This window comes from Aquarana catesbeiana, linkage group LG01 (assembly GCF_042186555.1).
Source record: "Aquarana catesbeiana isolate 2022-GZ linkage group LG01, ASM4218655v1, whole genome shotgun sequence".
Taxonomy (NCBI): Eukaryota; Metazoa; Chordata; class Amphibia; order Anura; family Ranidae; genus Aquarana; species Aquarana catesbeiana.
Genome location: NC_133324.1, coordinates 369,425,142 through 369,439,253, shown reverse-complemented (window position 1 = coordinate 369,439,253; position 14,112 = coordinate 369,425,142).

Genomic DNA, 14,112 nt, shown 5'->3' with positions numbered 1-14,112 from the left:
TTTTTTCAGATCCTCAGAGAGTTCTTTGATATGAGGTGCCATGTTGAAGTTCCAGTGACTAGTTTGAGAGAATGAGAGCGATTACACAAAATTTAACACACCTGCTCCCCATTCACACCTGAGACACCTGACAACGGGGAGGGAAAATGGATAATTGGGCCCAATTTGGACATTTTCACTTAGGGGTGTACTCATTTTTGTTGCCAGCGGTTTAGACATTAATAGCTGTGTGTTGAGTTATTTTGAGGGGGCAGCAAATTTACACTGTTACACAAGCTGTACACTCACTACTTTACATTGTAGCAAAGTGTAATTTCTTCAGTGTTGTCACATGAAAAGATATAATAAAATCTTTACAAAAATGTGAGGGGTGTACTCACTTTTGTGAGATACTGTACATGTAACAAGAACAGATGATGCAGATACTCTAATCGATGTTTGTTCATTTATTAAAAATCTTATTTCTATGTGTAGGGTGTAAATAAATATAAATATATATATATATATATGGGGCAGCTATATTTGCTCATTACTTTTGCTGGCTTTGCATTCTATTTTTCAGTGCTACACAATGGTTGTGCCTTAGGGCCCATTTGGTCGAGTGAGTGTTCGTTATGCTTCGTATAACCAGTGCCTGCTGGTGAGTGTTGTGTAGGAGCAGTGCAATACGCTGTTATAAAGCATCACACTATTTATCTTTTTCTTAAAACTATATTTTATCTGTCAAAAAATGACATTTCATTCCATGTTATGCACCACAGCCCAATGCCATAGGATGTAGTGTGTCATAACACAGTGTACTGGGTAAAAATACAACCTGTCCTACTTTTGTTTTGTGCACACCAATGCAGTGCATTTGTGTAAGCTGAAACAACAGGACTTAAAGAGGAAGTAAACCCTGATGGGTTTTACTTACTCTTTATTCCCCTGCAAAATAAAAGCATAATGGGCTAGTATGCATTACATACTAGCCCATTATGTTGCACTTACCTGCAAACGAAGCAAGCGATGTCCCCAAGGTCCCCGCTGGTGGCCGCGTCTATCTTCACCCCTCTTCCTTCCGGGGCAGTGGACTCCGGCTCTGTGATTGGCAGGAGGAGCCGACGGTCACGGCACGGGCCATATAGAAATGGCACAATTGTGCCCTTTATTTAATGCACATGCGCCCATGAAGTCGACGCAAGCGTATATGGTTAATATCTCCTAAACCATGCAGGTTTAAGAGATATTTCCAATGCCTACAGGTAAGCCTTATTATAGGCTTACCTGTAGGTAAAAATGGTGTGTAAGGGTTTACAACCACTTTAAGGGTTCGTCTATGTATTTGGGCTGGGTTGAGAAATGCTGCCAAATGGCAAACAAGCCCTTAAGCTGTCAAGACACTACTTGACTTTTGGCCTGTTCGTGACGAATCAACCAAAATACGAGCCATGGGTGGCCCTGTTGGCATCATCCGTCTATACAAACTTTGAATTAAAAATTGAAGGAGACTGAAGGTGGAAGGGTGCATCACATTCAGTCACTGTATGGGTATTCTGACGGCCTTATGCCCTGTACACACGATAGGATTTTCCAATGGAAAATGTTTGATGGGACCTTGTTGTCGGAAATTCCGACCGTGTGTAGGCTCCATCACACATTTTCCATCGGAATTTCCGACACACAAAGTTTGAGAGCAGGCTATAAAATTTTCCGACAACAAAATCCGATCGCTTAAATTCCGATCGTGTGTACACAAATCCGACACACAAAGTGCCAGGCATGCTCAGAATAAATTAAGAGACGAAAGCTATTGGCTACTGCCCCGTTTATAGTCCCGACGTACGTGTTTTACATCACCGCGTTCAGAACGATCGGATTTTCCAACAACTTTATGTGACCGTGTGTATGCAAGACAAGTTTGAGCCAACACCCGTCGGAAAAAATCCATGGATTTTGTTGTCGGAATGTCCAATCAATGTCCGATCGTGTGTACAGGGCATTAGAATTAGCCTATTAGTCTGAATACAACAGTTGGCAGCAGTGTTATTTTGATGTCATATTTCGATTTAGTTTTAGTCATAGTCTTTTGACTAAATTTAGTTTTAGTCGTAATTTAGTCATCTGAATTGTTATAGTTGTATTTTAGTCAACTAAAATCTCCAGTGCATTTTAGTTGACTAAAATCTCTGGTACATTTTAGTCAACTAATGGGTCTAGTTAAATTGCAATGCTTTATTTAACCATCAGTTATTAAGCAGCCGGGAGATTTGGCTGCTTCATAACCAGGCCATTTTTTGCAATACGGCACTGCGTCGCTTAAACTGACAATTGCGCGGTCGTGCGAAACTGTACCCAAACAAAATTGATGTCCCTTTTTTCCCACAAATAGAGCTTTCTTTTGGTGGTATTTGATCATCTCTGCGGTTTTTATTTTTTGTTTTATAAACAAAAAAAGAGCGACAATTTGTAAAAAAACACAATGGGGGGTTATTTACAAAAGGCAAATCCACTTTGCACTACAAGTGCAAACTACAAGTGCAAAGTGCACTTGAAATTGCACTGAAGGTGCACTTGGAAGTGCAGTTGCTGTAAATCTGGGTGGTAGATCTGAAATGAGGGGATGCTCTGCTGATTTCATCATCCGATCACGTGCAAGCTAAAATGTTGTTTTTTATTTTCCTTGCATGTCCCCCTCGGATCTACAGCGACTGCACTTCCAGGTGCACTTTCAGTGCAATATCAAGTGCACTTTGCACTTGTAGTTTGCACTTGTAGTGCAAAGTAGATTTGCCTTTCGTAAATAACTCCCAATATTTTGTACTTTTTGCTATAATAAATATCCCCAATTTTTTTTAAAAAAAGCAATTTTTTTCCTCAGTTTAGGCCGATATGTATTCTTCTACATATTTTTGGTAATAAAAATCGTAATAAGCATATATTGATTGGTTTGCGCAAAAATTATAGCGTCTACAAACTATGGGAAAGATTTATGGCATTTTTATTATTATTTTTTTTTTATAAGTAATGGCGGTGATCAGCAATTTTCATTGGGATTGCAGACAGATCGAACAATTTTGACACATTTTTGGGACCACTGACATTGCTATAAAAATGCACTGATTACTGGGGAAGGGTTTAACACTAGGGGGCGATCAAGGGGTTGTGTGTTCCCTTGTGTGTGTTCTAACTGTGGGGGGATGGGACTGAGTAGAGGAGATGACAGATCGTAGTTCCTAGCTTGTAGGAGCAGACAATCTGTCTCTCCTCTCCTCACAGAACAGGGATTTGTGTGCTTACACACACATGTCCCTTCTGGCTCTCGTGCCCGCGACCGCCGGCCACACGCATCGGCACTCCCGCAGTGCAGGGAGCGCACGTGCGCGCCTGCTATCCCCGCTTGAAGGGTCGACGTACAGCTACGACAGCTCGCGGGAACGAGCCAACCTGCTGCTCTATAATGACGGCGGCTGGTCGGCAAGCATTTCTCTAGAATTGCCAAACTCATTACATACTCCTGGAGTAAAAATCTAATAGAAAAAATAAGAGAAGCCTTTGTCTTAATTTTTTTTTTTTCTTTCAGCTTAGTAGATGCCCCCTTCTTATTGGTATGTGGTAGTGCAATAGTGCCATACATGTTTAAATTTAAATGTGCTATTAGACTGGGGATGGAATTGTGTTGCCGATTTTGAAAAGACCAGCAGAGGGCACCAAAGAGATAGGATGAATGAGTGTAATGTGTGGAACTGCATAGAAAAATATTCATTAACCACTTGCCGACCTGCTCACGCAGATATACTGCGGCAGGTCAGCTCCCCTGCGCGAATAGCCGTGCCTGTACGGCGGTTGCGGGCGGGCAGACTTGATGTCCGCCGGCGACCTGCGATCGCTTATTACAAAGGTAGAACGGGGAACTGCCTTTGTAAACAAGGCGATTCCCCATTCTGAGAGGGGACATGTCAGAGATCTACTGTTCCCAGTGATTGAGAACAGCGATCTCTGTCATGTCCCTGGCAGTCCATCCCCCTACAGTTAGAACACACTGAGGGAACAGTTAACCCCTTGATTGCCCCCTAGTTTTAACCCCTTCCCTGCCAGTGTCATTTATACATTGATCAGTGCATTTTTATTGCACTGATCAATGAAATAATGTCACTGGTCCCCAAAAAGTGTCATTTGGGGTCAGATTTGTCCGCCACAATGTCGCAGTCCCGCTAAAAATCGCAGATCGTCGCCATTACTAGTAAAAACAATAAAAAAAAAATAAAAGTCCCTAAATCGATCCCATAGTTTGTAGACGCGATAACTTTTGGCAAACCAATCAATATACGACTATTGCAAATTTTTTTTTCATCATAAAATATGTAGAAGAAAATATATCGGCCTAAACTCATGAATACATTTGTTTTTTTATATATATATTTTGGGATATGTATTATAGCAAAAAGTTAAAAATAAGTTTGTTTTTTTCAAAATTGTCGCTCTTTGTTTATAGCGCAAAAAATAAAAACTGCAGAGGTGATCAAATACCACCAAAAGAAAGCTCTATTTGTGGGAAAAAAAGGACGTCAATTTTGTTAGGGTACAGCGTTGCACGACCGCGCAATTGTCAGTTAAAGCGATGCAGTGCCGTATCGCAAAAAATGACCTGGTCATTAAGGGCTGAAGTGGTTAAATTAAAAATGTAGAAAAAAAAATTCAAAAAATGTAAAAATTTTAATTTATTCATAAATTTAGGCCAATATGTATTCTGCTACATGTTTTTGGTTAAAAAAATCCCAATAAGCATATATTAATTAAAGCGGAGTTCCAGTCATATTTTTTTTTAAAAAGTCAACAGCTACAAAAAGTGTAGCTGCTGACTTTTAATAAACAGCCACTCACCTGCCCACGGTCCAGCGGTGCACTCACCCACGCTGTGTTCTCCCCATGTCCTCCCTCGGTGGTGCCAGCATCTTGATCATGGGCACCCGGCTGGGACAGCTTGCGGCTTCAGCGCGAACGGCGCTGAGCTCTGTGACTGGTCCCAAAGTCTTCTAAGACCTGTCATGTATCCCAGAAGACGAGGAGAGAGAACTTCCACTTTTGATTGCCTAAGGCAACCGGAACAGAAGTGGGAGCAGGTACCTGTCAAAATCGGGGTACCTGCTCCCCCCTTCCTCCCCAAAAGCTCTGTTTCACAAACCGAAGCTGGGGAGGAGGCCCTAAAGCAGAAGTTCCACTTTTGGGTGGAGCTCTGCTTTAATTTACGTAAATGTTATTGCGTCTACAAACTATGGGATATATTAATGGCATTTTTTTTTTTATACTAGTAATGGCGGTAATTAATCAGCGACTTATAGCGGGACTGCGATATTGTGACACTAGCTGATTAATAAATTTACCATTTTCACTTGAAAGACAAACTTGGAACAGAAAGGGTGTATTTACAGTCTCAGATCTTTAACTCCCCCCCCCCCCCCCCCCTTCCTGCCATGACTTTGACAGCTGTCTGAAGACATTCTAAAAGGTCACAATGATCTTACAGGGCAAAGTTTCAAGGACGCAGCCAGCAACCCCTTGTTATATTAAACAAGTATGGCTCACTCTACAGCATGCAAACATGAAACACATTTTAAATGTTAGCATTTATTTTACATTAGGCACTGAGGCCTCTGCTGCTGCAAAAGATTTAAGCCACAGATCAGGTAGTATAAAAGTAGACCATGGGTAACATTAAAGCTTGTTCTAGTAAAGGTAATTCACTATTTTTGGAGTATAATGGTGTCAGTTTAATTGTGAAAATTCAGGAAGGCTAAACTGCACAGCAGGCAGCATGCCTTGACAGGCAAATACTTGTACGTAGGAGTATTCCTAGTGTATCCCTGTAGGCTGCTCAGATTCATTACGTTCAAATGAAAAGGCAAAGCGCATTGCAGAATATGCATAACCACAAACTAAAGCCCCATACACACTATCAGATTTTCTGTTGAGTTTTTCCTTCAGATTTACCAAAACCATATAATATGAGGTCAAACCTTAGGAGTTTCAATGTGTATGCAATCAGGCAGGCCCTTGCACTACATGGTTTTGGTAAATCTGAAGGAAAAACTCAGCAGAAAATCTGATAGTGTGTATGGGGCTTTAATTTCAAAACTTTATTGTGCAACAAATGGTATGCTTCCAATGATCTCCCTTCCAGCTGATCATGGTAATTGTATAGTAAACACCCACATCACCTGCTGGTTTTAAAAGGGAACTGAAGCACACTTCCTGTCACATTACAAAGCTGCAATTACAAATTCTGCTCAGTGCAACGTATTAGTACCTGAACAAATGTCTCCTGCTGGTTCATTTTTAGTTGCTATGATCTATTTTCTTGATGTTTATGTAGCGCTACCCTCATGAGGGCCACTGGTAGAATCTGTACCCCACTGGTTGCCACGACTCTGCAAGTTCTCCGACACCTCTGACACCCTGGGTTCAGTAATTTTTTACCAGTTGTCACCAATAACAATAAATTTACATGATGCAGGGGAACAGTTTAAATGTGTTTACTGTGGCAAAAGGGACACATAGAAATGCATAACATAAAACTGTACGGCATAAGGATGACTTGTGTAGCACCCTAATGTTTAGGCAGGGTTGCTAGTAAATTTACCTGCCAGGTGTAGTTGCCTTGGCCAATTGATAGGAGATCAATTAATTCCACCTTAATTCTGGAATTGATGCACTTCTCTCTTCTGTCACTAGATGGCCTGGTATCTGGTGGCATTAGATAAGAAAAGGGCATTGCAAGGACATATTAGGAATAGATGGGGTATCTCAGACAATGGGCAGGGATCTTCTTGGGTCCCTTGGCCTGCTGGGAGAGCCTATTTATTTGGGTGAGGTCAGGTGATTAGGGTTCTGTGCCACCTGGACGGCTGTCTGGGTGGACGTGTATTGTATTGCCTCAGGCTCTGGCTGCTAGGCCAGAGCCTGAGGCCTATCCCGGGGACATCTGGCTGCTAGGCCGTCTGAGGGCCTATCCAGAAGCAGGAGAGCAGCGTAGGGTTGGGATTGCGGCTTGCAGTTCAACCAGAAGTGACGTTTCTGCTGGCTGGAGAACCCAACGTTGTCAGAAGTAGAGGGGAAGCTGTCGCCACTAAGGGACCATCCACCTTGTTACCAAGGACCATCTTGAGTAGCTGAAGCAAGTACCAGAGCAGTATTCTCACCAACCGGACACAGTGAAGAATTGGGAAACTTCAGCAGGTGTCAATCCAGGGACCCAGCCAGCGCAGGTGATGCTTGCAGAGCAGCCTTGTGTGTCAAGATAGGGACCAAGCAGGCCAGTGGGGTGAGGCTTGAGGAAGATACTGAGCGAGAAGGTTGGAAGAGCTCAGGAGATCCAGTGTCAGTGGATCAGCAAGTTTAGTGAGAGAGACTGGGAGCTCAGCTGAGTGAAGATCTACAAAAGGAGATTGTAGAGGAATTAATAGAGTTCATTGTGACATTTGTTAGGAACTGTTCAAAATTGCAGATGTGGTGTTCAGCTGGGTGCTTTTCCCTGCATGGCTGTCTACCTATAGAAGTCTCAGAGTCTGCCAATTAACATTGCAACTACAAAAAGGGTGTCTTGGCCCTAAACTCTCTCTCCCACAGTTCTGTTTAAGAAACAATAAATCTCTTTGCATTCAAGAAGTGTCTGGCACTCAAGAATCTACCTTGCATTACACCCACCATACCTCGTAACCCACTCTGCATAGAAGGATGTCAGCTATCCCTAACTCTGGAGGTTCTCATTAGACCAGGGACTTGCCTACACTTGCCTGGAAACAATATAACACTAGTATGAAATGTGATTGTGCATAGATGTCTAGAGATTTCTATTTAGCAAGACAAAACTGCAAAGAACACAGTGCAGTCCAACCCATTTAGGGACTGACACTTAATAGAACTATGTCAGGCCTCTCCCCTCTGTCTCCTTAGCCCACAGGTACTTAACATCAAACAACTGACAAACATTCAGCAAACTGTTTAAGTTGGCTGGCTCCTTTAAGCAGAGTTCCAAATAAATGAGAGCAGACCCCCTGTATTAGACAATACTCAGTCACTTGTGAAAATGAGGAGGGGAGAAAAGGGGTTAATGGCAACCTCGCAGGATCCAGCAGATCTTCAGCTAACACTTAAAGTATGATGAAAGGAACAAACCTTGGTGTCTGAGCATAGCAAATTTAGCTGGTATGTGATCAACCCCTTTGAAAATGCAGACTTTTCCTGTATGACCTAAGCACAAGTGGTCTCCATATATGTTGTTTCAATAGAATTGTATCCAGTAGGACTACAGATGATAGGGATGTGAGCAAAGCACAGATGTCTGCATACAGTGTCTATGGGATTGACTGAACTTGCATCCAGTAGCACTACAAGTATCAGGAATGTGGGCAGAGACAACGATGTCTATATGCAGTGTCTCTAGCATTAAATGGGCAATTGGAATTGTCTACACACGATCGAAATTTACGCAAACGAATTTTGTTGTCAGAAAATTTTAGATCCAGCTCTCAAACTTTGTGTGTCGGAATTTCCAATGGAAAAAGTCAGATGGAGCCTACACATGGTCGGAATTTCCGACAACAAGCTCCGATCGCACATTTTCCATCAGAAAGTCCGACGTAACTCTCTCCTTTGCAGGCCACGACTCGGCTGTGGCTCACACTGGCACAGAGCTTCTGCTGGCAGATCCAGGCCGACGTCCCAAGAGAGCGATCTAGGTCTAAACCAGCCTTTTTATATCCTCTCCCAGCAGTCTGTTCTTCTCTCCTCAGCAATCTAGTGGATGTAGTTTAGACCAGTCCTGCTGGAATTGAAACACCAGCATTCTGAACTACACATCCCACGATGCTTTGCTCTGCTCTAAGTTCTGTCTTTAGGAAATGACGCATGGAGTCCAAGCCAACACTAGAGGGAGATAGCTCCAGATTAACAGCACTGCATACTGTCCCTGAATTGCAGGCACAATAGCCAAATCCTGGCTACATTTAGGACTCAGTCACATGGGGACATACTAAAGCAGACAGTATGCATTCGGGCTATGTACTCACATGGATGTCAGATTAGGAGCAATTGACATCAGTGGGACTGCCTGCACTGGGATGCACATAACACCTATTAATTTATAATCTGCCGGATTATTAAACAATATAATATGAGAGCTGCGCACTATGAACACATTTAATAAGTGACAAATTGTGACAATAGTGAAAAATACGACAATATGTGCGTCAACACTAAGGTGCAGATGACAAATTCACACCAACATACAAAGTGTATCTGCCACCAAATAAAATACCTGCTTACCAGCTATCACAAGCTGGATCACTTGTAGTTGATACCAAGCCAGGGCCTTTGTCTCTAGGTATGGCAAGCAGCAACTCCGACCAGAACAGCCTGCAAACACCACTTGTAGGCGGATGGACATATATTATCACAGAAGTTCAAAAGGATCCAGGGTCCTCGATTCTCATGATAACCCAAAGGAAGGGAAAAGGCTCGCCATAGGTAAAACCAGACTAGTAATTTATTAAATAAAACAGTATTACTTTATCACTAACATGGAAGTAACGTAATTCAAACATAGATAGTAAGCCGGCTGGCTACAATTTTAACGCCAGTTCCTTCGGAACTTTGAACAGCGCGGTGGAGTCAGCACGTCGCTCCTCCCGACGTGTTTCGTTACAAGTACTGACTCACCGCAATATATAACAGAAGTCTCGCCTCGGTCTGAGCCTCAGGCAGTAAACCTAACGTACACCATCTTTGAATGGGGAAAGTTGCCAATACTAAACAACTTCGATACTAACAACCTAATTGAGGAAAAACAGATAAATTAAACTGGATGTAGTTAAACCAGTATAAAATAGAACCTATGGTGTCTAGACGTCCACACTCAAGTTCAAAATATGATTAATGAAGTGAGTGGAAACGACAATTGTAAACATATATGGATGATTCAAAAGTCGTTAAAATTGTTTTATTAAAAACGTATCACCTTCCAATGCAGGACTGAATCTATTGTACAGAGTGTAATAACATGTATATGATCCTGTAATAGGAAACCATACTGTCATACCCTTAGTCATGTTGATGTAAGAGGCTGCGTCCTCAAATCTTGTTTATGTTTATGTTGATACTGTGGGCCCATAGCCCTTTCTGCTTTTGAATAAACTTATATTTGAAAAAAAAAAAAAAAACTTATCACCAAATAGTGGCCGCTAGTGGTGGTATCAAAAATCACCTAAACTTCAATGAGTAAAAAAACATTAAGATTTAAATATCAAAATGTAAACAAAAAATGCCCAAGGCTTAGATAACGTTCACAATACAAGTGGGGCACATGACAGTAGGTTAGGAATTATCAATAAATGCGTTGGCATCTACATCAACGTTCAACCTATGTGGAACACAGGATTCGATCTTATAAATCCAAGCCATATTAAGCCTGGAAATGCTTCTAACTAGGGAACTACCTCTGCAATGGGTACTGTATTTATCTAACCCCATAAATGCAGTGTGGGTGGGGTCCCTATTATGCACCATTGCTGAATTATTGCCTGTGATGCCTGATAACATTAGTAGCTATGTACAGCCTTATTGTATGTAAAAATCTGTTTACCTGTGTTTGTTCACATCATATATTAATTACCACCACCACTGTACAATATTTGCATGGTATATGAAGTATAAACAGGTAGAGTAGTAGTGAAATAAATGTTTGGTCATTTTTCACATTTATTTAGGCCTTGACATTATATCTCAAGTAAGAAACTGTTATATTTTTAGCAGACTAATAGTGGCATACACTGTGACATTTATTTAAAGGTCGAACTACCATCTCTCATTACATCTAAGAGTTAGTCTGCAATACTGAGCATTAATCATTACAAAGTGCTGATGTTTGCAATCACCTGGAGATAGTCAAACCTTCATTTATGAATATTTATTAATATACACTGATTTTTTTTATTTCCAATGGGGGAAACAAACAGATTTCTATCATCATAAGTTTGTTTCTTCATAATATCATACAAAGTAAAAAACTTGGAATAGGATGTAACAGTATTCAGAAGCATTAGAAATATGGGCTCCATGCCCAGACTGGGACAAAAAATAGGTCCGGGCATTGTAGACTGAGCAGCCCATTTTTTTATTTAACCACTTCAGACCCATGCTATAGCCAAAAGATGGCTACAGCTTGGCTCTGTTACATAGTTAGGTTGAAAAAAGACACAAGCCCATCTAGTTCATCCTAAAAAAAAAATATAATCCCATATACACAATCCTTCACCCAGATGCAGAGGAAGGCGAAAAACCCCAGCAAAGCATGCTCCAATTTGCTACAGCAGGGGAAAAAATTCCTTCCTCATCCCCCAAGAGACAATCAGATTTTCCCTGGATCAACTTCACCTATAAATGTCAGTACCCAGTTATAGTATGTACATTTAGGAAAGAATCCAGGCCTTTTTAAAGCAATCAACTGTTGTCCACAGATTGTGGTAAAGAGCCAATCGCAGCCGCCCTTTACCATGTGATCAGTTGTGTCCAATCACAGCTGATCACATGTAAACAAACTTGCTGGTTATGGGCATTCCTTTTCTCACGCACTGTCAGAGAGTGAGGAGAGGAGAGCCGGTAACCGGCAAGTATGACAGGAGACATGTACACAGATAATCAGAGCACTGATCATTAGTGCAGCCCAATCATTGCTAATCTGTGCCCATCAGTGTTGCCTATCAGTGCCCATCACTGCAGCTTATTAGTTCCTATCAGTGCAGCTTATCAGGGCCCCCTCCCATGCAATTTAGCTCTCCACCCCAACAGCCCAGTGCTAGTTCAGGCCTGACATCTCTGCTACATAACTTAAAGGCACAGGGGAACTGGTGGGACCACTACAGCTGTCTGCTGCAACCCTCCAACTCCCGCTGCCTTCCCCACCACCTCCTCTATGACAATAAAATGGAGAGATGTCCACCAGGCTCCCACTGAAATCCACACTCACTTTCCTGCAGCTTCGATCTCCCGTCTCCTCCAGTCGCGATCCCCATTCCTCCAGCCATGATCCCCTCTTCCAGCCGGGACCTCTTCTCCTCCAGCCACAATCTCCAATCTCCTCCAGCACTCACAGTCACAGCTAAGACGTCCATTGAACACCCGCTGCAATCCCCGCTCTCCTTCCGCTCCAGTCCATTTCGGCCTCACTTCTCCAGCCCCACCACTCACCACTCCAAGACCTCCGGCCTCACAACTCACAGCATACAATCACAGCACATTACCGTGCATTAAAGACTGCCCTGGTCCTGCCCCTGGAAAATGCGGCCCCTTACAAGCCATATATCCATGTGCACAGTTTAACCGCTTCCTGACCAGCGCACGCCGATATACATCAGCAGAATGGCACTGGTGGGCAAAAGGGCGTACAGGTACACTGTCTTGCAAAAGTATTCACCCCCTTGGCATTTTTCGTGTTTTGTTGCCTCACAACCAGGGCCATGGATTGTTTGAGGATTTGCATCATTTAATTTACAGAGCATGCCCACAACTTTGAAGATTTTTTTTTTTTATTGTGAAGCAAACAACAAATAGGACAAAATAACAGAAAAAGTCAATGTGCATAACTATTCACCCCCCTAAAGTCAATACTTTGTAGAGCCACCTTTTGTGGCTATCACAGCTCCAAGTGGCTTTGGATAAGTCTCTATGAGCTTGCCACATCTTACCACTTGGATTTTTGTCCATTCCTCCTTGCAAAACTCCTCCAGCTCCTTCAAGTTGGATGGTTTGCACTTGTGAACAGTAATCTTTAAGTCTGATCACAGATTTTCTATTGGATTGAGGCCTCTGCTTTGACTATGCCATTCCAACACATTTACATGTTTCCCCTTAAACCACTCAAGTGTTGCTTTGGCAGTGTGTTTGGGGTCATTGTCCTGCTGGAAGATGAACCACCGTCCTAGCCTCAAATCACACACAGAGTGGTACAGGTTTTGCTCAAGAATATCCCTGTATTTAGCACCATCCATCTTTCCCTCAACTCTGACGAGTTTCCCAATCCTGACTGCTGAAAAACATCGCCACAGCATGATGCTGCCACCACCATGTTTCACTGGGGGGATGGTATTCTTTGGGTGATGTGATGTGTTGGGTTTGCGCCAGACATAGCGTTTTCTTTGATGGCCAAAACGTTCAATTCTAGTCTCATCAGACCAGAGCACCTTCCTCCATACATTTTGGAGTCTCCCACATGCTTTTTCGCAAACTCAGAACATGCCATTTTGTTTTTTGCTGAAAGTAATGGCTTTCTTCTGGCCACTCTGCCATAAAGCCCAACTCTATGGAGAGTACGGCTTATTGTCGTCCTATGTACAGATACTTCAGTCTCTGATGTGGAACTCTGCAGCTCCTCCAGGGTTACCTTAGGTCTCTGTGTTGCCTCTCTCATTAATGCCCTCCTTGCCTGGTCCGTGAGTTTTGGTGTGCGGCCGTCTCTTGGAAGGTTTGTTGTGCCATGTTCTTTCCATTTGGTTATGATAGATTTGATGGTGCTCCTAGGGATCATGAAAGATTTGGATATTTTTTTATAACCTAACCCTGACCTGTACTTCTCTACAACATTGTCCTTACTTGTTTGGAGAGTTCCTTGGTCTTCATGGCAGTGTTTGGTTAGTGGTGCCTCTTGCTTAGGTGTTGCAGCCTCTGGGGCCTTTCAAAAAGGTGTGTATATGTAATGACAGATCATGTGACACTTAGATTGCACACAGGTGTATATCATTTCACTAATTATGTGACTTCTGAAGGTAATTGTTTGCACCAAAGCTTTTTATCGGATTCATAACAAAGGGGGTGAATACATATGCACATGCCAATTATCAGTTTTTTATTTCTGAAAAATAGTTTTATGTATATTTTTTTCTAATTTTACTTCACCAACTTAGACTATTGTGTTCTGATCCATCACATATAATTCAGATTAAAAAAACATTGAACTAAAGGCTGTAATGTAACAAAATAGGTAAAAAGCCAAGGGGGGTGAATACTTTTGCAAGGCACCGTACGTCGTTCTCTGTGACCGCAGGTCCCGCGGATTTGATGTCTGCCAGGTGCCCACGATTG